Here is a 12,441-nt window from a genome sequence, read left to right as displayed (position 1 = left end):
CTGCAAGGTGGGGCATTGGGAAATGGGAGTAGAAATAGTGATCGTAACAGAATACCCGCGAATTTATAGCAATGAATCTCTGCGACTCTGCAGTCCGATTAAAATTACTTCATAGTTGACAATACACGGGCAGGAGTGGCTTCCTCCAATCAGAGCGCTCAATGTCGCGCCTGAACCGTTCGCCGTTGCCCGACTACCACAACAATTGGTCAGTTCACCTTGTCCGGCTTTAATTCTTGTTGCATTTGGACACCGAATCATGAATCTGGCCCTTTAATATTATATTTCGTCACACATGATACAAGCACACACACACACAAATGGCTCTGAGCACTATGGGACTTAACATCTTAGGTCATCAGTCCCCTAGAACTTAGAAATACTTAAACCTAACTAACCTAAGGACATCACACACATCCATGCCCGAGGCAGGATTCGAACCTGCGACCATAGCAGTCCCGCGGTTCCGGACTGCAGCGCCTAGAACCTCACGGCCACCGCGGCCGGCACACACACACACACACACACACACACACACACACACAAAATGATGCTAACGGTATACACTTATTTCATATATAGCACTAATAAGACACTACTGGATCATTCCCCACTAGACGCGATTCTACGCTTCATCTACACTTATTTTAATCACAGAGGTCAGCTTACATTGGAAACGTTTCGCACATTATGTGAAGCCTAAATCTTTGAGGCTGCAAATCATCGTTGGAACTTGAATGTCAGAATCGTAAATGTAACAACTTCAGGCAACGTAGTCTTGCACTGGTTAGCAGATTAACGTGCTGTGCAGAAGGTCGTAGGATCGAAACACGGCGAAAATTATTTTATTTCTAAATCAAATCAAGAGATTTCTATTATGATTTTTTTGAATTTATTGATTTAAACGTATTTTTTTCAATTTCTAATGTTTTGTGGCGTTATATTCATTACCATATTAACTTTTTATTTGCCCTTATTTTTCTTCTTATCGTTCTTTTCTCATTTGGAATCTGCCAGTTTCATCTATAATCTATAACCAGGTGTCAATCAGTGTTGCCAACTGATTTTCGACCATGTCCCTACACAACATGTGATAAGTCCCAACCTTCACCTTGAAAGTCCCTACGGATGCCAAAGATTCTAGACTGACAAAAAAAAGAACAAATCACGTATTGGGTAGTATGATTCCCCCTTTATTAACAATTGCACCGTTTTCAAATAATATATTCAAAATGTCTTTTATGTGCTCACCTACGTGATCTGTTGTTGACAAGGATACTGAGTCCTCAGCAAATGCTGTCACCAGTCTTATTTCAGCAGCTCTGGTGCCCTCTTCGAGTTTAACCCTTAGCTACTATGGATGTTGACAGGAACACAGTTACTGTGGAGGGGTCTCCCAATCGCCTTTGTTTTGTTGAATATATGTTTTCATTATTTCCTGTTGTTCACTACACTGCTTGGAAACAGACTTTATGGAAATTTGCATTTTGTGAACAATGCAGAATTTAAAATACTTTGAAAACTAAACCACAGAAAAATTTGCAGTTTATTTTTATTTTATGTATTACTGAAATAACAGCACATAGTTACCTCCCTACTCACTCACAGATTATTATCAGGGAGATAATATTACAGATTCGCAACATACCTGTACGGAAAAACGAATTTCAGTTACGACAAATTGTATCTGGAATCAGCTTTGAATTTACTACACGTCGTATCAGCCTTATAGCCACCCAATAATTCTATCAACGGACAAATTTCGCCAAATTTTTATTTTAATAATCAAGAAGAAAGTAATTACTTTATGCATTCTTCTGAGACCCTAAATGAAATTTTAATTGCAGCCTGCATGCATTTCACGCAGACCCCTATATTTCTACAACCAAATCGGAACACCACACTGTTGACACGGATATCTCGTTTTCCACTTCAAACAAGGACAACAGAAGGCTGATGTTTTTTGTTTTTCAAAAAATTATTTCTGTATTTGAGGCTGACACATCCAAAACAGCAAGTTTCTCCATGATTTTTGGAAGTTGCAAGACGATGTTGAGTTGGCTTGTTCTTATGTTAGTTAGCGGCTTCTGTTTTCTCCATCTAAAACATTTTTCTGTTCTTACCGAAGGAATATGCTTCTAGATCCTCATCACCTGTCACATCTTCATCACTTTTAGTTTCCTTCTCCGAATTAGTATCGTAATCACTAAATTCTACTGACTGGATTTGTTTCTTGGCAGCGGACGTATTTGTATACAAGCAATAATTAAATAAGCAAACAAAACACTGCCGTCGTCAGATGAGTATGGCGGAAGCGGCTGTCTCCGAGTTGAAGTTTTTGCAGTACAACTTTGACATGATCCCACGTGAAAAGCTCTGTGTTTGCACAGTCTCGGATATGAAGTGTATCATAAGTAGACCACGGATTTTTAGGTCGTAAAAAAGTGTGTTTTAGGCACCTAAAATAGGCTCCTTTAGTAGTTCATTTAGGCTATATAAAACCTAAAATAGTCTCTAATAAAAATGTTGCAGAGAAAATGAAAATAAATTAAAATACACAGTGTTGACAGTATGAACATCTTATTAGTCATTAAAACAAGGAGAATGAATATTTACACAGTTACAGAGCACAACAATCTACAAGATTAATGTTGAACATAACTCCAAATATTTTTGAGTTCCTGCAAGATAAAGATCTCCGTAAAAAAGATGTGGCAATGGTTTAATTAATACATTCGTAGTTTCACATATTCTGACCATAGTTGACTTCACAATAAATAACCAAAATCTTTTCTAGGTTTTCTATTGAAAAACTGTGACGCTTGTCAGTCAGAATCAATTTATACGCTGTAAAAGAACGTTCTACATCAACAGATGTGACAGGGGCGTACTTCATTTTCGGCACATGTTGGACAGGAATGCTGCAGTTAGGAGTGCTGGATTTTCCAAGTATGTCGTCAGCTGCACACAACGCCTTCAGGCCAATGTTCTTCTGCAAAACCGTTTGCATTTTTGTCCGTACTTTTTCCCCTACTTCACCTGGCGCTTCATTAATGTTCATTTTGACTTCTTCGAGCAAGGAAATATTGTCGTAGATAGGTCTCCCTGAGTCTCCTAATTGTGAAATTATTCTTGCCATAAATGTGTAGTGGGCCCTAATGTAAGATAAGTCCCTTTTTAAAGAAGAGTCTTTGAGTAACTACATTGCTGCAGTTACGAATGCAGCATCCTCCGGTATATTTTCAACCAGCTTCTGGACAGCTGAGAGATGCGTACTATAGTATTCTGCTGCTATCAGCCACGTGCCCCAGCGGATGACAACAGGCTCTGGCGGCAATGGGACAACTGGAAGCTGTTCTTTGAATGCCTGTATTCTTGATGCTTCCTTAACAAAAATTTTCTTCACCATACATATTACTTTATTTACTTTAGGAAATTGTAGCCGTACTTGCTCTGCTATGCGGTTGATCCCATGCACTACACAAGTTACGTGCAGCATCAATGGGTAGAATTCTTTTAATAGTTGAAACGCTGCTATCATATATGCAGCAGCATCAGTGACGGCCAGAAGCACCTTATTCTCATCCACTCCGTTTGGGTATAGCACCTTAAGCCCATTGTTCACAAACTGTGCTATTGTTTGTTGGTTAGTTTTTGCAAGCTGTTTTGAGTAAATCAAATGAGCCCTGGATGGAGCATTTGGATCTAGCTTGCCAATAATCAGGTTCGCAATGCAACAGCCAAGACTGTCAGTAGTTTCATCCACAGAAATCCATATACAAGATTCTACAACATCTCGGATTCTGTGCAATGCAGCATTGTAAGCGGAATCCACATAATTCTTACGTAAAGTTGACTCTGTACGAACAGACTGATGGCAGTACTTCTCAAGAAAACCTGCGAAAATAGGGTTTTCTAGTTTCCGAAAGGGGATGTTTGCTGCCACAAGTGCATGACACAAATCAATGCAGAACTTGTTTTTTTCGGAGGATTCAACAGATTTATTGGTTAAAAGAGTTTGCTTCAATTTTGACTTTCGTTCACCATTAGCTTTATGTGCGATTCCATCTGCATGCTGAAGTGAGATTTCTTAACACTCGAATCCTAATACGAGAGAAAAGGGAAATGCAGTTTAGAATCGCATATGAAGAGTATTTCGTATTACTAAAGGACTGCAATAAAAAAGAATCCTAAGTGACAGGAAAATAAGAAGTCTAAGAAAAACATCAACTAACCTCCTTGTTGCATGCTTGGCAGAAAATAATTTTCCCATCTGTTGTATAATTCGGAAAATCTTGCAGCCACTGCCTTATATGAGTAGACTTTGAACTAGCTGTTTTCGGCATGGCGTAGTATTCTCACACAGGAACTAGAATTTATTTTGCACTTAGAACGTCAGTAACACTTAACACGTCGGTCGCTACACAATGTACTGATTTGTTTTCGCTGGCAAAAAGTGAACGATGACCTTTTTTTTAATGCGGTGCATGGGAGCGGTAGGGGAAGTACCGTACTTGTTGCTGGACATATGGCACCTGACAGATGGCCGACCTTTCTGAATAAGCGAATGGAATCTACGGTGCTTCAGATGAAAACATCTCATGGTCTCCGCATGCGCGACGCGGGAAAGGCACTGCCGCAAATCAGGGCCCAGCGCTCGAGAGTGCAGACTGTTGGGGCCTAGTTTTAGTGTTCAGACTTAATACCACCATTGCTAGTTGCCATGTCTCGTAAGTCGAAATGCCGTGTCTCTCTTGATCAGGTCGTTGATTGTAGGTATTTCGATTGCTCCTTTACTATGGTGTCCCAGTACGTGAAGATGAACGAAAGGGTCTTTGTCTCTCCATAGTTCATGCTATGTATGTCCCGTGTCAAGACAGTGTTCGGCAACAGCAGACTTTTCTGGCTGTCCTGATCTCGTGTGATGTCTATGTTCAGCGCATTTACCTGTGACAGAGCCACATGTCTCGTCATCGTACGATTTCCCACTCTGGCACTTGTTATATACGAGGCGTGTTTTTTTTTAAGTAAGATCCGTTTTGTTGTAGACACTAGTAGTTCGCGCGCATACCGCAACGAGCGCGTGCGTCGTGTGCCAGCATACCTTGGGAACAACTGTGCTCAGTTTCAGCTCTGTAGCTAACCTGTACGGTTCTGTTCTGTGCTTTCAAAATATTTTAAGACGATCAATTCGCCCGCCGCGTGTGAGGTTCGCTCAGTGATACGGTTTTCCTCAGCAAGTAATCTGTCTGCTGAAGAAATTCATCGACAGATTTGCGAAGTGTACCGTGATACTGTTATGAGTGAAAGCAAAGTGCGTAAGTGGGTACTAGAATTCAAAGATTCCCGTGGCAACGTCCATGATGAGGACCGCTCTGGTGGCCCTTCTTTGATTACAGACGATTTGGTGGCTTCAGCTGAAGCGAGGATTCGTGAGAACAGGCGCTTCACAATAACAGGTCTGTCAAACGTATTTCCTGACGTGTCGAGATCAGTGCTTTACAACATTGTTTCTGAACATGTAAAGTTCAGGAAACTGTGCTCCCGTTGGGCCCCGAAACTCCTAACAGAGGACCACAAAATCGAAAGGTTTGAGTGCGCGATGGAGTTCTTGACTCGTTATCACGAAGAAGTTGATGGCTTCTTGAGTCAGATCGTAACTGGAGGCGAAACATGGGTTTCGCATATCACGCCCAAATCGAAGCAACAGAGCATGGAATGGAGACACAGACACTCGCCTGTAAAGGTGAAGGACAATCAAACTCTGTCCCAGCGCAGAATCATGGCTTCGGTGTTTTGGATATGCATGGTGTTTTGTTGGGCGACTTCATGCAACGAGGAACCACTATCAATGCAGAAGCATGCTAAACTCAGAGAAAGCTATGCAGAGATATTCGAAACAAAAGACGCGGCATGCTAACAAGGGAATTGTTCTTCTCCATGACAATGCAAGATCAGACCTGCGATTTATTGGATAGTTTTGGCTCGGAAGTTTTAGACCACCCACCCTACAGTCCTGATATTGCGCCGAGCGATTACCAACTGTTCCTCCACCTCAAACAACAACTCAGTGGCAACCGTTACAATGATGACGACAACGTGAAAACGGCAGTGAACTCTTGGTTATCGGAGCATGTGGCAAGTTTTTATGAAGAGGGTATTTTAAAATTGGTTGAGAGGTATGAAACGTGTTTGAACAAATATGGAACTATGTCGAAAAATAGAGTGAAGTATGTACTTTCTGAAAATAAATTTACTTTTTTGAAATAACATTTCACTGTGTACTTACGTTCAAATGGACCTTAGTTAAAAAACATGCCTGGTCTCCTTAGACCTAGGTGGTCTACTGGAAACTAACACCCCATGCCAGTGCGGTAAATTGTACTGCTGGCCAGAGTAGCCGAGCGGTTATAGGTGCCACAGTCTGGAACCGTGCAAATGCTGCATGGATGTGTGTGATGTCCTTAGGTTAGATAGGTTTAAGTAGTTCTAAGGTCTAGGGGACTGATGACCTCAGAAGTTAAGTCCCATAGTGCTCAGAGCCATAAATCGTACATTGGCTAGATGTGTCGCACTGTTAAAGATAGATGCGATAAACACCGACATTATGCCAGATTAGATAAGCGACAAAAGTCTGCTGTTGCTGAACACTGTTGTGACATATGATATATCATGAACCACGGAGAGACAAAGAGCCTTTCGTCCGCCTCCAAATACTTGGATTCCATCATTAAGGAAGCAGTCGAAATACGTATAAACAACGACTTTATCAGCAGAGACACGGAATTTCAACTTAGTAAGACATGGGAACCGGCATTGGCGGTGTTAAGGTATCGTCAGGCGCAGACGAATCAATCTAGTGAGCTAACAGAGACTGTTCGCGAAAACTCTGCTCACACGCGCTGGGCCGTAATTTGCGGCTGTGCTTTTCCCACGTCGCATATGCGAATACAATGGCCCGTTTTTCTAGCAGAGGGCTTTGGATGTTGAAGTCCTCAATTATCCGACTACTGTGACGTTGAAGCCTCGCCCGTTGGTGCCTGTGCTTCTTTACCGAACCAGCACGTATACTGGCGAGCAGCTGCTGCGACATGTTGGTAAGCGTGTGAAGATGACAAGCAGCTGTCTCGTTGAAATGCTGAGCAGCTTTCACAAAATGATCCGACGCGACGCCCATGAATCACTGAAGCAGTCATAACGCTGTTTAAGACTTCTCAATGACAGAACGAAGTAATGGAGCTATTAATAAATACTACTTGTGACGCTTTCTGCTCTTTTCCTATTTAGAGTGCTATTAAACTGTCATTTTAAGAGCTCTGAAGTGATACCAGACTTCGATTCAATAAGCGTTTGGGATTTTGCACTGTGTACTACAAACGACGGATCCATGATCACGCCTGGGATTTTCAGACGCTGGCCACCTGCTTTAATTTTAGCGACTGGGATATATGTAAGGTTAAGACAACGTCTGCAGAATCAGCAAACATATAATTTATGTTAGTAGCTCTCATTTTGAGCAGACTGGCCCTGGTACTTCTAGATACAGAAGTGAGCTACAATGACGGTGTGGTCTCTTATTAGTTTCGTGAAGGGGCAGGAAACGAAGAAGCACAATCTTCCACAATTAATTTTCCCTCTGCAGTGGAGTGTGCGACGTTTTGAAACTTCCTGATAGAAAACTATGTGCCGGACCGTGACTCAGGCCTGGTATCTTGGCATTTCGCAGGCAAGTGCTCTGTCTACCGATGTAGCCATCCATGCACGACTCACTGCCTGCCCTCACAGCTTTACTTCCGTCAGTACCAGTTTCCCACCTTCCAAACTTCTCAGTAAGTCTCCTGCGGGACTAGCAATCCTAGAAGAAAGAACGCTGAGGGTTACTGCTGAGTGACAGACCGTTTTTAAATTATTAGGTAATTTAAACCATCACATACACTTAGGTGACAAAAGTCATGGGATACCGCCTAATACCATGTCGGCCCTCCTTTTTCTCAGCGTAATGCAGCAATTAGACGTGCCAAGGTCTCTACAAGTCATTGGAAGCCCCCTGTAGAAATATTCAGCCTCTATAGCCGTCCATAATTGACAAAGTGTTACCAATATTGTGCAAGAATTGATGTCTCAAATTACCTCCCATAAATGTACAATGGGATTCACCTCAGGCCATCTGGGTGGCCAAATCATTCGCTCAAATTGTCAAGGTTGATTGTTGGTAAGCCTCTGTATTAGCTCTAATTTCTCGAATTTCCTCATCGTGGTCAGTTCACTAGATGTATGTAGGAGGAAGTTACATGTCGCCTGATTCTTCCCGAAAAGTACTTTCTCCAAAATTTCAACAGCAAACCTCTCCGTGATGAACAACGCTTCTGTTGTATCATCTACCATTGACGTTTGCTGAGCATCTCTGAAACGCTCTGTAGCAACCAAGCGATCCGGTCACGAAACGCGCCATTCTTCGTTGGATCTTCTCTATCCACCAAATGAAGTCAGCACAGGCATTTTACTGCAGGGGAACAACAACCATAAGAAATTAAAATTACAGAGCAGCCAAAAATCACATGTCACTTTTTCTTCATATTTACTTCTTTCACTCGATCACTGTGAGCGTCTTCAGAAATTACGTTGCCGAGAGCCACACATTACATTAAATTACTTATGCTGCAATGGAAATGGAAATCATTCCTAAATTAACAGATTTAAATATTGAAATTACATATGGAGCTAGTTTAGATATTTTGACAATTCCACTTTTAAAAAGTAGGTCAAATAACCCATTTGGTACAGGACCCTTCCTGACGATTGACTTACACGATGCAGGGATATCACAAAAACTTAAATCTGGAGAGCTGGACAGAGATTTGAGACCATATCTTCCTAGATACAAGTCCAGTATCGTACCTCTGGACCACTTCATTCTGTTTCAGGGATCTGGACCGCATCAAACTACACATCAACAGAAACAGAAACAACATTTTTTCATCCGAAGGTATTTGGGTCTACCATCGACTGGTATTTCAGCGTTACCTTCAACCGCGTTAGAAACACTACGGGGGGACACCAATTCAACAGAGGACGTCAGTAGCTTTAGGTGCACTCGCTTCATGCTAACAGAAATAAAATTAATATTAAAGTTGCAACAAATAATAAGTCTCCAGACTGTTGCCTATAGTGGCAAACGTACTTTCCAACTGAGCTATCCACACAAGGCCCTCCAATGCAGTTTCACGTACGCCAGTGCCTGACTCCTACATTCTAATCTCCTTCATTTCTAGAGTGTAAGTCCATCAAGATGTGCAGAAGGGCTCCTTTTAAGTTTGTAGAGTAGAAGAAAGGTATCAAATGTTCAAGTGTGTGTGAAATCTTATGGGACTTAACTGCAAAGGTTATCAGTCCCTAAGTTTACACACTGCTTAACCTAAATTATCCTAAGGACAAACACACACACCCATGCCCAAGGGAGGACTCAAACCTCTGCCAGGACCAGCCGCACAGTCCACGACTGCAGTGCCTTAGACCGCTCGGCTAATCCCGCGGGGCGAAGAAAGGTATCAAGAGAAATGAAGATGCTAAAGTGGCTCAATGGTAAGAGCTTTGTCCTCAAAAGGCAAGGAATAATTTTCAACTCCCGGTCTGTAACACAGCTGAAATCTGTCAGGAAGTTTCACAACAGTTCAAACTCTACAGAAGAATGAAATAGTGGTTTTGAATGAGTTTCAGTATTGCGTAACTTTCCTAGCACTTTCTCTCTAATTCCTTGATGAAACTTTAGATATGTTGTTGCTGATTTCTAAACTGCAAGGACTAAAAGTAATAGTAGATCCACTGTTGAGGCGCAGAATTTAAAAACCTGTCTAACAGAAAACTCAGCAACTTGTAGGATCTGGGACTTGAGATCTAGTTTCTTATATTCACCCACTCCCTCTTATCTTCTACTCATTCTACAGTTGCTTAATGTTATTAGTTTTTATGTACCTGAGTAACTGGTTTAATTACTCTGTCAGGTAGTGGGCGCAGGACACGGATTGGGCCGCGATGTGGCGCTGCTTCTGGCCACCAGAGGCGCCAACGTCGTCTGTTGGGATTTCGACGCAGCAGCCAATGGCGACACCATCCGGTTGATTCGCGGTGTCAGAGGCAAGGTATACAGGCACAGGTGCAGCGGAGGTTTTTAAACTCATTTGGTGCAAATCCCAACCTAAAATAATGGAGTATTAGCTCCTAGTTTATCCTGAAGTTACTGGTAAATGCTAAACCACCTAAGACGCTTACCAAGCTTGTGTAAGTGGAGTACGTTTCCTCACAAAAATACATGAACATGGTAGAATAAATTTCTTTTATTTTCGTCTGCGATTTTATTATTTTGAGCAGTAGACTGCCACTAGTTGGATTTGGTTTTCCAATGTTTTTCTGCAGATCTGAAGATGGTCATCACTGACCGAACCAAGTAGTCTAACGTCAAAAAAGTTTTGCGATCGTAGACAGAAGTAAAATAAATTTATTCTACCCTTTCTGAATCACTGATTTATTTGCGATTGTGTTGCACCTCATGAAACATGTACATGATAGATGTGTTAATATTCTCCATATCATGTGTCACATAGGAAGGCAGCCCAGTTTTTTACAGTTCTGTACAACCCCCATACTAGTCAATAGGATCTGCTGATGTTAAAGCCCATTTTATATATTGTGGCTTCATGTCAGTTGCGTGTGTGTAAATCAGCCATCAGCTACGTTGTGAGTGAATCAGCAATGTCAGTGATCAAGTGGAGTTCTAAAATTTGAGTTTGCTGCAGACTGCACATGTGCAGGAAAGGGGACTGTCATGCCATCTGCTAACATTGGAAGTTATCCTATGTTATCTAATAGTTTAAAAGTAAACAGGGTCTCCTTCTTTTTCTTGTGCCTTTGTTTTGCATCAGCAGAGGGTCAGCACATCTATTTATGGGTTTGGTGTGGTTAGCGTAAGGTGTGGCCGTTTGTCCTTCCTGTCGCCACGCCATTAACTCCCCCCTCCTGGGATGGAATGTGTCCCCCAGGTTTCTGTGGATGTTGGAGACAGCAGCAGCAATTATTAGTCAACCACAGTATTATAGCACCTGGGAGTGAAGGTGTCTTGGTTGGTTTATCAGGAATTTTTATCATGGTACTTCATGAGGACACACTGAACCACTTGACAGTATATGCAGAACTGTCTTGAAGTCATTATATTACCAGTGTGGTGCACTTTCTTTTGTCACCACTGTACTTGTTTACTGTGATGTCACTGCATGTTTCTGATAACGGCCACGGAAGGCCAAATGCAGTAATGTAATGGATGGTTAGTGCAGCAGCAGCAACTACAGTTGCAACAACAGTTACAACAACAGTAGTTGCAACACCAGTTTGCTGACAGCAAATGGCAACGTGTGCACCAGCGGTGCAGCCTCTGCCACAAGCCCCATTTGAAGATTTTGATGAGGCCATGGGAGGGCAGGAAAGTTATTTACACCACATAGAGGTTTACCGGCAGTGAGGTGCTTCACAAAGCCTGTAGATCAGAGCATTCTGTTGCTGTCACATAGTAGCAGTATTGTGTACAAAATGGTGCAGGAATTGTGGCTCATAACAGATCCTTACAGCATTTTCAGAGTTATGTACATTACTAACACACTACTGCACTACTGCAAATACACATGGTGGCTGCCCATTTATAGTTCAGTAAACATCGTAATCATCCCAGACACTCATGTGCAGTGTGGATAGCCGACTTCGAAGAGGTTAACATGTAGTTGAGTCCTTTTGAGTCTAAAGTGTCTTTCACTGACTCCCTAATTTGCAATGTTGTGGTGTGGCTGACTCCAGACAGGGCAGTACAAACTAAGCCATTAGCATATTTGGATCAGACATTACACGAGATAACGCAAACAGCAGAATCTGACAGTGTTGACTACTGCAGCACAAAACGTGTTTTCAGACCATTGGCAGGTGGCGAAAATTCATTACTCACACCAGCAGGACGGATCCCCATTGGAGACTATTCAGGCTTCAGCAATCACATCCTCGAGTCAGTCAGTTGTGCTTAGGAATAGAAACATTTTCTGGCATCCCGACACCAGTCAGCTACAAAGATGGAGGCCGCAGGGGACTGCTCTCAGTCACTGCTGTGTAAGTCACCCACTGAGTTCACCGCAGGCACAGAACGTCATCTTCCCCTGTACTGGACTCGTCGCCACGGGTGTGGCAGTCTTGCCCAGATTGTTGGTCATTATGTGAGAGGAGAAAATTCCCCTATTTCTTTGCAACTTTTTGAGCTTGCCATACGCCAGAAAATTTAGCAGCTTCTCGCAAGCAACAGCAGTGTGCAGCACAATGGGAAAAGATTACTGTGTTCGCAGTTGAGGCTGTGAACATATCTGTGAGCCTACAGCCTCGCTAAATCCTGGTAGACATAGAGATAACAGG

This window comes from Schistocerca serialis, chromosome 1, assembly GCF_023864345.2.
Source record: "Schistocerca serialis cubense isolate TAMUIC-IGC-003099 chromosome 1, iqSchSeri2.2, whole genome shotgun sequence".
Taxonomy (NCBI): Eukaryota; Metazoa; Arthropoda; class Insecta; order Orthoptera; family Acrididae; genus Schistocerca; species Schistocerca serialis.
The sequence above is the reverse complement of the archived record's forward strand: the minus strand, read 5'-3'. Positions refer to the sequence as shown.